The following is a 13,110-nucleotide window of genomic DNA, read 5'->3' as shown; positions in this document are numbered from 1 at the left end:
TTAAGGCCAAGAGTAAATTTCCTTAAAAGTTCCTAGAAGAGTCAGCAGATAGATTTGCACAATAAAGCAGGGCATGGTTAAAAGGGAATGTTCTCCTTTCTACTGAGGAAGTAAGTCTCAGAATTCTGAGGAAACTGAGAAATGGAGAAGCAAAAAAGATTTTTTCCCCTTACAATGTAGATTTTAGAAATTGTTTCTACGTATGAATGATAATTAGGGAACCATATGAGAATGAATATTCTCCTATTTCAAATAACTCAATTTTTACAATTAAGGTGCTTTAATATAAGAGGAACAGGAATAGAATTACTCATTTAAAATCTGCTCAGAAATGTAAAATGGACATTTTAAAGTAGTGAGAACAACACACAGTACAAGAATGCCTGATATTTGCTGTTCACTTAAAATTCAGTCAGTAGCTAGCTAACTTGCTACTCTGTGCCAGTTACTTGAGGGATTTATGCATGAGGCTATTTCTCTATAGACCACTCAATCATACTCTTTTTCTACTGCCTCACACAGGCATTACTTGCAAGTGATTACAAACATGCCAGGTTAAGTTGCTGACATCTTACTGCAATACAACAGATTTCTCTTATTTTTTTTTTTCCATGACCATTTCCCAGGATCCTCTATTATGGACATTTTAATGAGCTGCATATTTCCCATAGAGCTACATATTTCCCCATCTGGGGAATGATGATGTCACATCAACAAACACTTTTTTCTTTCATTCTTTTCTTCCCTGTATAAGCCCCAAACCTATCCAGGAGGTAAGTCATGGGGTTTTCTGCTTTCAAGTTTTGTCTTATGAGTGAAGAAATTGGGTTTAGTATCTCCAAACACATTCCCAGCAAGCCCCAACATCTAATTTGAAAGTCACTTGATTCTTTCCATTATTTGGAATAGGCATATCTGTGTTATACCCTTGGCTGCATGTACCAAGAGCAATATCTCCTGGAGCTGTTGCAGAGAGATTCAATCTCCAGAGAGAGAGAGCTTCCAGCCAAGTGTGAACGTTATGACACTTCATCCTCATAACTTCACCTGTGCACCAACCTCACACAAGATGATTTTAACCTACTCTCACACTCTTCCAGAGAAGTGAGAAAGATAAACTGTCACCTTTCTAGATGTACTGACACTCAAATTGTCCTGGAAATTAATAGCAGGTCTCTGCAACAACCAGACTGCTTCTCTTTCTCAGAATTTCATATTTGTTGCCTAATTTGGCCTTTCTCCAATAATTCCTGAGACAATGGGGCCCTGACCTAGGAATGCTGATTTATTTCCTCTTAGAACACAGGCAGCTGGACATACCATGAACACAGAAGTGACTCCTGAGGTCAGATGCATTTTACAGCATGGAAGTAAGTGTACAGAAAAGTTTGATCAGTGGCACAACCATGATGGTGAGGTTGCTTTATTGTACATGAAACTACTATGAAGTTAAAGTTGCTAAAGAGAATCCAGATGGTAGATTTCAAATTATCCTTTCATGTTGTTCCACAGTATTTCAGAATGGTTTCTCTTATAAAATAGAACTGCAGGGTTTGTTTGTTTTGTTTTGTTTTGTTTTGTTTTATGTCCAACATCACCTCTGTGAAAGGTCATCAAAGTAGGGTTTAAATTGATCATACCTATCTCCCTTCATAAGACTTTCATGCTAATGTGCTGGAGGTGCAGTTAATGTTGGGGTTTAAGATATATTTAGGGGATTTGAATCTCTGGACTGACAATGTGATAGCCAGATCCTGAGCCTCAACAGACTCCAGCACCTACAATCTGATTTATTGGACTTACCACACTCAGCTAAGATGGAGGTGAAGAAGGACAACCACCACACCATGGAGCCTAGAGTGATTACAACTGAAAATGGGAGGATTGCATCCAGCATCCAGGTGGAATCTGAGCCTCCTCTTGACATAAAGGTGCAATGGACACAACCAATCCAGTGTCCACATAGAAGAGGTGGCATTGGATTGGGAAAAGTGGACATAATGGACAAAGGGTATGGGGAAAGGCAGGAAGTGATGAGAGGTGGAGGCGTCTTCGGGACATGGAGCTGCCCTGGATGGTGCTTCAGAGGTGATCACCGGACATTGTAAATCCTCACAGGGCCTACATGATGGAATAGAGGAGAGTATGGGCCATGATGTGAACCAATGTATATGAGGTGCAGAGGTGCCCAAAGATGTACTTACCAAATCCAATGGATGTGTCATGATGATGGGAACGAGTGTTGTTGGGGGGGGGGGGAGAGGGGGGGTGGGGGGGTGGGGTTGAATGGGACCTCACATATATATTTTTAATGTAATATTATTACAAAGTCAATAAAAAATAAAAAAATTAAAAAAAAAATAAATTGATCATACCTGAGATTTTATATTGTTCATAAAGGAAAAATATCCTCTGACCCTAAGCTTTCTTCATGTAATACACATTCATAAATGACATTGTCAACATCTAGAGACAGTATTGTTAATATAAAGAGGAGAAAAACCAGGATATATATTATCTGCTCAATCAATAGATCTTACCTATGGACTATAAAAATTCCCAGGAATTGAGCTCCTAAAGGAGGTTAAGAAATGGCAAACAGCTCAATATACCATATTCTCTGCCCTTTATGTAATTGCATCTTTCATCTCCTGAACAGCTCAGAGGTACAATCACTGCCATAGACAATTAAATGATTACCATTTTTCTTCTACATTATTATACTGTTTTGTTCTCATGCTATAGTACCTAATCTCCTAGTCCTATTGAGAAGATATTTGGGCCCAATTTTAAAAATTGTTTTCAGTGCAACTTTTTACTTTTAATTTTTAAAGAAGCTTTAGGTTGTATAAAATGTTATATTGAAAATATAGGGGACTCACATATTCCTCAATCTCTCCCCCCTCCACATTTTTCCCCATTAGCAACATCTTTCTTTTTTTAAACAGATTATTTATTTATTTCTCTCCCCTTCCCCCGCCACCCCGCCCCAGTAGTCTGCTCTCTGTGTCTATTCGCTGCGTGTTCTTCTTTGTCCACTTCGGTTGTTGTCAGCGGCACAGAAATCTGGTTTCTTTTTGTTGCATCATCTTGTTGTGTCAGCTCTCCATGTGTGCTGTGCCTTTCCTGGGCAGGCTGCACTTTCTTTTGCACTGGGTGGCTCTCCTTACGGGGCACACTCCTTGCGTGTGGGGCTCCCCTACGTGGGGGACACCCCTGCGTGGCAGGGCACTCCTTGCATGCATCAGCACCTCCCATGGGCCAGCTCCACATGGATCAAGGAGGCCCAGGATTTGAACCATGGACCTCTCATGTGGTAGACGGATACCCTAACCACTGGGCCAAGTCTGCTTCCCCAACATCTTTCTTTAGTGTGGTGTATTTGTTACAATTGATGAATGCATATTGAAACATTGCTACTAACCATGCTCTATAGTTCACATTATGGTTTATACTTTGTACCACAAAATTTTATGGGTGTTGGCAAAATTTATAATGCCCTATATCTGTCATTGCAATATCATGCAAAACAATTCCATGACAAGCGACAAGATGTGTGGGCTACTGGCCTAGAGTTATCCCTGGATTTAAAAAAAAAAAACACCTTTAAATTTAGGTTCTTTTGTTAGTTTTTTGGAAAGTAAAAAAGAGCCTTCCAGACTAGACTAGATGGATGAATGATTTTTAGCAACATTTGTATACTCAAAAAGTATTTTAGGGAAACGGACTTTGGCCCAGTGGTTAGGGCATCCGTCTACCATATGGGAGGTCCGTGGTTCAAACCCCGGACCTCCTTGACCCGTGTGGAGCTGGCCATGCGCAGTGCTGATGCGCGCAAGGAGTGCCATGCCACACAAGGGTGTCCCCCGCGTGGGGGAGCCCCACGCGCAAGGAGTGCGCCCCACGCGCAAGGAGTGCGCCCGTGAGGAAAGCCGCCCAGCGTGAAAAGAAAGAGCAGCCTGCCCAGGAATGGCGCCGCCCACACTTCCCGTACCGCTGAGGACAACAGAAGCAGACAAAGAAACAAGACGCAGCAAATAGACACCAAGAACAGACAACCAGGGGAGGGGGGGGGGAATTAAATAAATAAATAAATCTTAAAAAAAAAAAGTATTTTAAGGAGAATAATATCTTATGTGTTCAGCTCTATGGCAGTACTTGCAGCCCATGAGCTGCAATCACATGGTGAAAAAAATGATATATTATTTTCAAAGTGAAAAATAATCCATGCTACAGGATAAGCCACAATACAGGGTTTACATAATTTGCTGATTCATGTGAGATTTCTGATGGAGACAACCAAGAGAAATAAACTGGGGAAGTGGGGCTAGAGACAGTCTTCCACAAGTTAGCAGAGAGTGACTAATTCCACAAGAGAGAAGAGCACCGTGTGGGCATGTGGAGTTAGGAGTGAGGTCCAGCACAAGGGAAGATGCAGCTTTTATCCATGTTAATGATACACGCAGACAAGGACATTGTTAGACATGAAATGAGCTAGAAGTTTGCAAATAGTTAGAGGCAGATATTTGAGGACAGAGTACATGCAGTGCTCAATTTATTCTGAGCAGCTTATTCTGAGTGTGGAATGAATTAGTGTTCCTAAAAAGTGATGTGTGACTATTGGGACACAACAGTATTGCATCCCATGGGATGCTCCCTGTTGATTGGTTCTAGGAAAAGATCCAAAAAGTGTGCACCTTAGGAAATCTTTTTTGTTGCCTAGTCCAAAAGTTTGTGTTATACCATGGTTTAGGGCCCATGCCCTAAATTGCCTGGGAGTCATGGAAAGGATAACTGCACTGAAAGAAGAAAGAGAAATACATACCAGGCCTTTGGGAAGACCTGGGTGGGTAGGATATGTTGTTCCTTTGAAGCGGCTCCTTAACCATTATTGGTGGAAGAGGCAATTATTAACGTGATTCACTGGGTCTCAATTAGACAGCCTAATTCTTTCTAAGACACGTTTTTATAATTAGGGAAATCAATCAATCTACAAAATCCTTCTAGGGTAATTTAAAGTTTTAATGATGATGTTTGGTCCAGATATTTCATAGCATTTTACTAAAAATGAAAATTGATTACAATATAATGTTTTGATTTCTTATCTTTTTTTTTTTTTGTTTCTTGTCTTATGTGGTAATATCTTGAATTCTTTATTTTGTTGTATATCTTTAGTTCATGAATTTTTCATCATATTTGCAATTGTTTTTATTTTTAACTAAAATTAAAATTGATTTTTAATCATTTTGCTTCTCATAAGATTTATTTTGTAGTATTTTTCTAACTTCTTTAACTTACTTATTTCCTTTATGTTGTTTACTGAGAAGTTTAGAATATTCTTATGTTTTGATATTCAATTTTCTTATGTATGATATATTCTAACACTTTCTAATTGAAATTTTGGCACCTAAACTTTTGTTACTGATTTCATTTTTACCGGTAATGAATTAGAAAATATAAAGATAAAAAATTCTACTATACATGTAATCAATGTTTTCAAAAAAACTTGGCCAATGACACAAACTTCATATCACCTGCATTCTTGCTTTATATCATTTGTTATATTTTATGCATGAAAACTTATCAGTGGTGTCTTTAGTGTGAATTGTGTAATATATGGTTATAAACTAACTGAAAAACTACTGCTTTACCAGAAGATGCCACCATGTGCCTTGCCATGTGACAGAGGATTCCAAGATCACCCAGCAGCCATTTTTCAGGAAGAAAGCATCCCCTGATGATGACTTCATTTGGACATTTTTCTCAGTCTCACAACTGTAAGCATGTGAGTTAATAAATTCCCATCATGAAAGCCAAAATAATTACTGCTTTAGCTTTGAAATTAGCTTTCATGGTATTATAAGTTGACCTTCTGATGTCAAGAACAATTACTAACTGAAATTTAGGATAGTTATAATTTTGCTGCTTGACCTTTTTTTTTTTTTCTGGGAACACAATCTTATTTTTTTATTTTTAAAGAAGCTCTAGATTACATAAATATTACATAAAAATACAGGGGGTTCCCATATGTCTCACTCCCTCCCTTTGCCCCTCCCCCTCCCACATTTTCCCACATTAACATCTTTCACTAGTGTGGTACATTTTTTACAATTAATAAACACATGTTGAAGCACTGCTACTAACCATGCACTATAATTATATAGTATCTGACTGTACCTTAGTTTAAATATATTTGATTAATAGTAAAGTTGAAATTTTTATATATTTCTTAACTATTTTTCTTCTTTTGCACATTGTCTATCTGATTTTATTCTTTTTTTAAAAATTATTTATTTATTTTTAAAATTACATTAAAAAAATATGAGGTCCCATTCAACCCCCCCCCGCCCCCACCCCCACTCCCCCCACAGCAACACTCTCTCCCATCATCGTGACACATCCATTGCACCTGGTAAGTACATCTCTGAGCATCACTGCACCCCTAGTCAATGGTCCACATCATAGCCCACACTCTCCCACGTTCCATCCAGTGGGCCCTGGGGGGATCTACAATGTCCCGTAATTGTCCGTGAAACACCACCCAGGACATCTCCTCATCCTGAAAACGCCTCCACATCTCATCTCTTCCTCCCATTCCCCAAACCCAGCAGCCACCATGGCTACCCTTCCCACACCCATTCCACATTTTCTCTGTGGACATTGGATTGGTTTTGTCCATTGCACATCTATGTCAAGTGGGGGCTTAGATTCCACATGGATACTGGATGCACTCCTCCTGCTTTCAGTTGTAGACACTCTAGGCTCCATGGTGTGGTGGTTGACCTTCTTCAACTCGATGTTAGCTGAGTGGGGTAAGTCCAATAAATCAAAGTGTAGGAGCTGAAGTCTGTTGTGGCTCTGGGCCTGGGTGTCATATTATCAGTCCAGAGATTCAAATGCCCTAAATATATCTAAAACCCCAGCACCAACTACAATTCCATTAAAGTAGCATGCAAGTCTTGTGAAAAGAGATCCCATCTGAGTCCAATTCCATCACGCAGAAACACCAGCTCCAAAGAAGGGCCATCTGCCATGGCAGTGAACCCCATCTGCCATGACCATAGAACCCGTGGGTCTCTTTATCCCTCAAAAGAACCAATATCTGGGGTTGTATCTACTTTATCTGTCTCTTAGACTCTGCTCAGTTTTGCATAAGGGCATTCCTTCTGACAACCTCCAGACTCTTTTTTAGAGACTCATAGCCTTATATTCTCATTTCTCCTTTCTATTTCCCCCTTACATTAGGGCTGCTTGACTTTTTAATGTCATCTTCTTAATATATTTTTATTTTTTCTTTCTACTGCAGTCTCTGCAAGTTACTCAAGCTCATCCTTATTTAATCTCTATTGTTGCCTTTCCAAAAATGTTTCCATCTCCCTAACAATTTTTAGTTCCTTAATTTATTTAAATACCTCAGCCAATTTTGCCTTTTAAATCTGGTTTTGTTTCAAATCTTGTTTCAATAAATTGAGGTTTTTTTAGTATTTTTCAGAGTTTGTAGGAAAATTTCACCTTTTCAATATTTATACTGCTTCTTGGAGCAATTCTCCTTCAAAAGCACATTCTTCATCCACCTTTTGTCTTTTATGAGCCTTCCTACCTTTTGTTATTTTTGTGTGTTTTACCTTTTTTAATAGAATAGATTTTGTAGTGTATGAAACTGAGGTATTGTTTTTTTAAAAATATTTTTTACATATCCTTAATCTTTGGGAGAAGACAGCAATTCAGGATTGCTCTTTCCCCAAATATATTGGGAGAGTGTGTTTTGCTTTTTTCTTCAAAGGTTTTCTGGGTGTGATTTTACCTGGATTTTTAAAACTTGAAGTGGAGAATAAATGTTGGTGATTTTTAGTTTATCTTATGTCTTGTAGTCACTTGGTGGGAAAGTAGAGTGGTTATCTGGAAGTTTCATCCTGACGTAATTTTCCCAATCACTTTTCTCCAAAATAAATAACTTTTCTCTGGAACTATATCTAGCTCCCCCTAGCTCCTAGCCATTCCACTTATCAACAGAGCTAATTTTCCCAGCAAGGGAAAAATCTTCTGTATGGAAACACTCCTCTAATAGGATATTTGATGTTCCATGGCCTTCTACATTCTATATTTTATTTTTCCATGGTAAGTGATACATTGGATGGTGCTTATCAAAGAGGGCTTTTCTCTCTGTATCCAAGTGTTTTTCACTAAATTTCAATGTATCAGGCACATGATGTATGGAACATGTGAATTAGACTTATGGGAGTTTCACAGTTTTAGGACTGTTCCTGTTTAGAGAGATATTTCTTTTTCATTTTATTTTCTTCTGTTATAGTTAATAGATTTAAATTAAGAAGTTACGGAACTATTGTTTTCACTCAGCCAATATCTATCACTCTTTAAAAACACAGTGTTTTTTAGAATTAATTTCAAACTTTTGTATGATCAGTCACATGATATTTGTAATGAGTAATGAGGATATATGATATATTAAGAAAAATCCTATAATTAAGCAAGTTCAAGTTAAATGGTATGTATGTGCAGATTTAATTACTTTCCTTGTATTCTGCCATGGAAAAATGCCTGGATAATCCTGTTGTTTACTTTGAAGACTTTAATGATTCATAATGAATGGGAATATGTTCATCATGGAAATATATGTGCATGAAATATAAAGCCAGATACTTGGGAGCTCAACAACAGGAAAGGACATTGGATAGGGTCTGACTTGCAGTGACAAAGGGTGGACTAGTGATAGTTAATTTTGCATAAAATTTACCAGAAGGAAATCAATTTTTAAAGGAAATATTTATTTCTGGAATATAAACAAAATCTGTGTAGCTTCCTACTTGAAGGCAGTGGTGGAAAATAAACAAGGTGATAATGAAGATATTGCAGTATGTTTCTGTTTTTGGAATGAAAATATTGAGTTGAAATTGATGGCAAGTTGCCACATTTATTTTTATTTTTTATTTTTATTGACTTTGTAATAATATTACATTTAAAATATATATATATATGAGGTCCCATTCAACCCCACCACCCCCACCCCTCTCCCCCCCCCCAGCAACACTCGTTCCCATCATCATGACACATCCATTGTATTTGGTAAGTACATCTTTGGGCACCTCTGCACCTCATGGTCAATGGTCCACATCATGGCCCATACTCTCCCCCATTCCATCCAGTGGGCCCTGTGAGGATTTACAATGTCCGGTGATTGCCCCTGAAGCACCATCCAGGGCAGCTCCATGTCCCAAAGACGCCTCCACCTCTCATCTCTTCCTGCCTTTCCCCATACCCATCGTCCACCATGTCCACTTTTCCCAATCCAATGCCACCTTTTCTATGTAAGTTGCCACATTTATAAGTGTCCCTTAACCACATTAATACTATTAATAAGGGTAGAACCACATGTGCTTATGGCAGTTACAATTCATGAGGGATTATAAATTTGAGGTTTATGCATAAGGTGAGGATGAGATCACAGGTAGATGGATAAGGATTATAGGATTCAGATTATAAATTCAGGACATTTAACTATGTCATCTCACTTAATATTTAACAGGGTTGAGCAAATCATTTTATGTCCCATGGATCTATCACAGGAATTTCTCTATCAGTGTTGCTAGTTCTACTTAAGTTCTACCTAAGACATCACAATGGGCCCTTGAAGAGTACGTGGTGGTATGCCTTTTCCTGATCAATCTATGAATAACTATGAGGTGCTGGCAATTACTTTCCTTGCATCATTTCAGATATTCATAAGAACATGCCCCCCCAGAAATAATAGGATAAATATAGTGAGAAGTTAGCAAAGTTAACTTTCATTTAATACTAGGAGATCTGATTATATCTCTTGGGATTGAAAAGAACTGGCTCTCCTTTCTTCATTTCTATATTGCTTAAGTGAATTTAGTTAATAAAATGGAGATATTATAGGGATCTACAAAGGTCAGAGGGAAGAAAATAAGATTTATCAAGAAAATGTCATATCCAGAACTGAAGTTATCACAGAGGATCTATTTAAACAAAGAGGGTCTCTAATATTATAGATACTTTTTTCCATGTTATTCAAAATAATTAAAATATTATTTACAAAATAATTCGATTGAAGATACATTCATGAAATTCAAAAAAATATGTATTTTGAAATTTCATTCCAACATGAAGTAATTGGAATTGCTTTGGGGAAATGTTAAATATTAATTATCATCACCAGAATTTATATTCAGGAGAATTAGGTTTCTTTTTGCACCATATTTTAAGGCATCTCTTCATTCATTCACTTGATGATGATATCAGCTATCTACTAGTTGACTTGAGCTGTTTCAGACTCTCCTGGGAAAATCAAAGGAGTATAAAATGATGGATATAACTTGTGCAGACTGCCAAATGGATTTTTGAGAGAGTACCATGGACATGGATGCTGTGAGATCACCAGCTATTGTGAAGAAACTGACATACACCTTACTCAAATCAAATACTTAAAAACAAAGGTTTTGGGAGTGTATAATATTAAAGGGCTATTTTATTTTTCTGCAGGATTGAGGAAAGTCTCCTTACTAACACTGGATTGGAAGAAAGGCCTGGTCTTTCTGTAGTACCTCCATAATTAATAGCTTACTGAGTAGTGTCATTTCATAAATCAGATATGGTTTCTTCATTTGGAAGTAAAGATCCTTTTACTTGCTTGCTTCCTTTCCAGGAAGCACATTTTGCATTCACACTTTGAATGATGGTTAGAAGGCAAATGATTCTAGGAAAAGAAATTTAAATACTTAAAGATATATAACTAACAGATACCATTTCATTTCCTAAAAATCAAAAGGATCCTTGGTCCCTGAAAATAGAAACAGGCAAAAACCAAGAAAAACAAATAAAAAGCAGCAGTGGAAGGAATAAGAAACATAGATAGTGAGTAGAATCAAAATCAGTTTTACATACATTCAGAAGAAATGCATCCAAACTTTATATTTCTTGGTAAACAGATACATTTGAGCAGGTCATGTAAGCTCTCAGGCATTGTTTTATAGTTAATGATAATCATATCCAATTTATTTCAGCAATGTAACCTTAGAAATTTCCACAATTCTTCATGATGAGAGATATTTTTCTATAATAGAAAATTTCTTAAAAATTCAGTTTTCTAATTTTAGTTGGAATCATCTGAATTTCCTCCTTCCTGTAACTAGAAAGATATGTTAAAATATGAAGGGTAAATTTGGTGGTATTGGAAAGAAACAATGGTCTAAAGTGTTTCCTATAGCAGATGATGTTGTTTATTAATATGCCCATTGTTCTCTATTTTGAAGAAAATTAGAAGACCACTAAGAAGTCAAATGGGTAGAATGAACACACTAGGAAAAATGGATCGATGGAAGTTACTAGCTCTAAGGACACAAACTCATACCAATTTAACATAGGATACTTTTATGAGAGGTAACTTTGTCACTCACTTGACCTTGTATAATATGCCATCTTTTCAGCAATGCCTCAGCATTCTGGAAACTACCTCGCAAATAGGGATGGTGAGGAGTACCAATGAGAGCAGCCTGACAGGTTTCATCCTGTTGGGGTTTTCTGATTATCCTCAGTTACAGAAGGCTCTATTTATAATCACCTTGATCTTGTATTTACTAACAATTTTGGGTAATACAACCATCATACTGATATCTCATCTGGAATCCAAACTTCACATGCCAATGTATTATTTCCTTTCTCATCTTTCCTTCCTGGACCTATGCTTCACCAGCAGTGTGATTCCCCAGCTCCTGGTAAACCTGAGTGATTCTATGAAAATGATTACCTATGGTGGCTGCACTGTTTAACTCTATGTTTCCCTTGCACTGGGTTCCACAGAGTGTGTTTTGCTCATGGTGATGTCCTACGATCACTATGTTGCTGTCTGCCACCCCCTTCATTACACTGTCCTTATGCATCCCCATCTCTATATGATCCTGGCCTCTATGGCATGGCTCAGTGGGGTGGCCACCAGCCTGGTACAGTCTAGTCTCTTCAGCTGCCCTTCTATGGTCATCAAGTGGACCATTTCATCTGTGAGATCCCTGTGCTCATCAGGTTGGCTTGCGTGGACACCATTTTCAATGACATTGGGCTTTTTGTGGCTATTGTCCTCTTCCTTGTAGTGCCTGTCTCATTCATCCTGGCCTCTTATGGGTACATTGTCCAGGCTATTTTGATGATCAAGTCAGCCTGTGGCAGACAGAAAGCTTTTGGTACCTGCTCTTCCCATCTTTTGGTGGTCATCATCTTCTATGGAACCATCATCTTCATATATCTGCAGCCATCCAAGAGTAAATACAAAGATCAGAGAAAGTTTGTTTCCCCCTTCTACACTGTGGTGACCCCTATGCTGAACCCTGTCATCTGTACTCTAAGGAACAAAGAGTTTAAAAGGGCTCTTGAGAAAATTCTAGGGAATATTCTGTGTATAACATTACATGAATCCCAAAGAATTCCTAAAAGTGATACTGTGATAAAAACCTTCCAGAAGGACCACACTTTGGTCTTTTTATTCCATTTTCTTTTAATTCGTTGTTTATTCAATTTTTAACATACGAAAATACTATGAATATATGCACCTAATCCTGACTTTGCTATGACCCAACCCAGCATACAGTTTAGTATTTACTCAATCTATGCTTCAGTGTCTTTTCTTCAAAATGTATTATTTAAGTAGCAAATGTGAGATTCCTTTTAAGTGCTAAACTCTTTACAAGATTAAAGTGAACATGCAAACATTCAAGGCATTCATAAAGCCATTTGTTCTGTCCATCGTTCATTTGTAACAATACAGTTGTCAGTCTTGCAGACTCCTCCCCATAACTATAGAAGTACAAGTAGCTTAATTATTTCCAAAGTAACAGAGCTGGATGTCTGAATTAAGCAAATTGTCACAAAGCAAAAGTCTTTTTATTTCACCTTATTGGAACCTGGAAGAGATTTGTAGAGGGGCAAAAACACCATAAGAACTAAAGCCGTACATTAAAAATGGTGAACAAAGCCCCTGGAGGGAGCCCAGTTCTCTAATTTTATAATTGAATTCATAAACCATTTCTAACTGCCTAACCATAAATTCTAGTTCCTGAGATGAATCACAGCTCTAGAATA

At 37.6% G+C, this 13,110-nt stretch overlaps 1 long non-coding RNA gene and 1 pseudogene across 3 annotated transcripts in view; both read left to right on the top strand.

Annotated features, from left to right (window-relative positions):
• LOC139436316 (uncharacterized) overlaps positions 1–13,110 on the top strand; it is a 272,961-nt gene that overhangs the window by 186,187 nt on the left and 73,664 nt on the right. For 2 of the 3 annotated variants that reach the window (XR_011645578.1, XR_011645580.1), the window contains exon 4: positions 5,655–5,822. This is a non-coding gene — a long non-coding RNA (uncharacterized lncRNA). Of the gene's footprint in view, positions 1–5,654; positions 5,823–13,110 lie in introns of those variants that run through there. The other variant, XR_011645579.1, reaches the window with a different exon arrangement.
• On the top strand, positions 11,451–12,553 carry LOC105747674 (olfactory receptor 2G2-like; annotated as a pseudogene).

Source organism: Dasypus novemcinctus, chromosome 13, assembly GCF_030445035.2.
Source record: "Dasypus novemcinctus isolate mDasNov1 chromosome 13, mDasNov1.1.hap2, whole genome shotgun sequence".
Taxonomy (NCBI): Eukaryota; Metazoa; Chordata; class Mammalia; order Cingulata; family Dasypodidae; genus Dasypus; species Dasypus novemcinctus.
The sequence above is the reverse complement of the archived record's forward strand: the minus strand, read 5'-3'. Positions and strand labels throughout refer to the sequence as shown.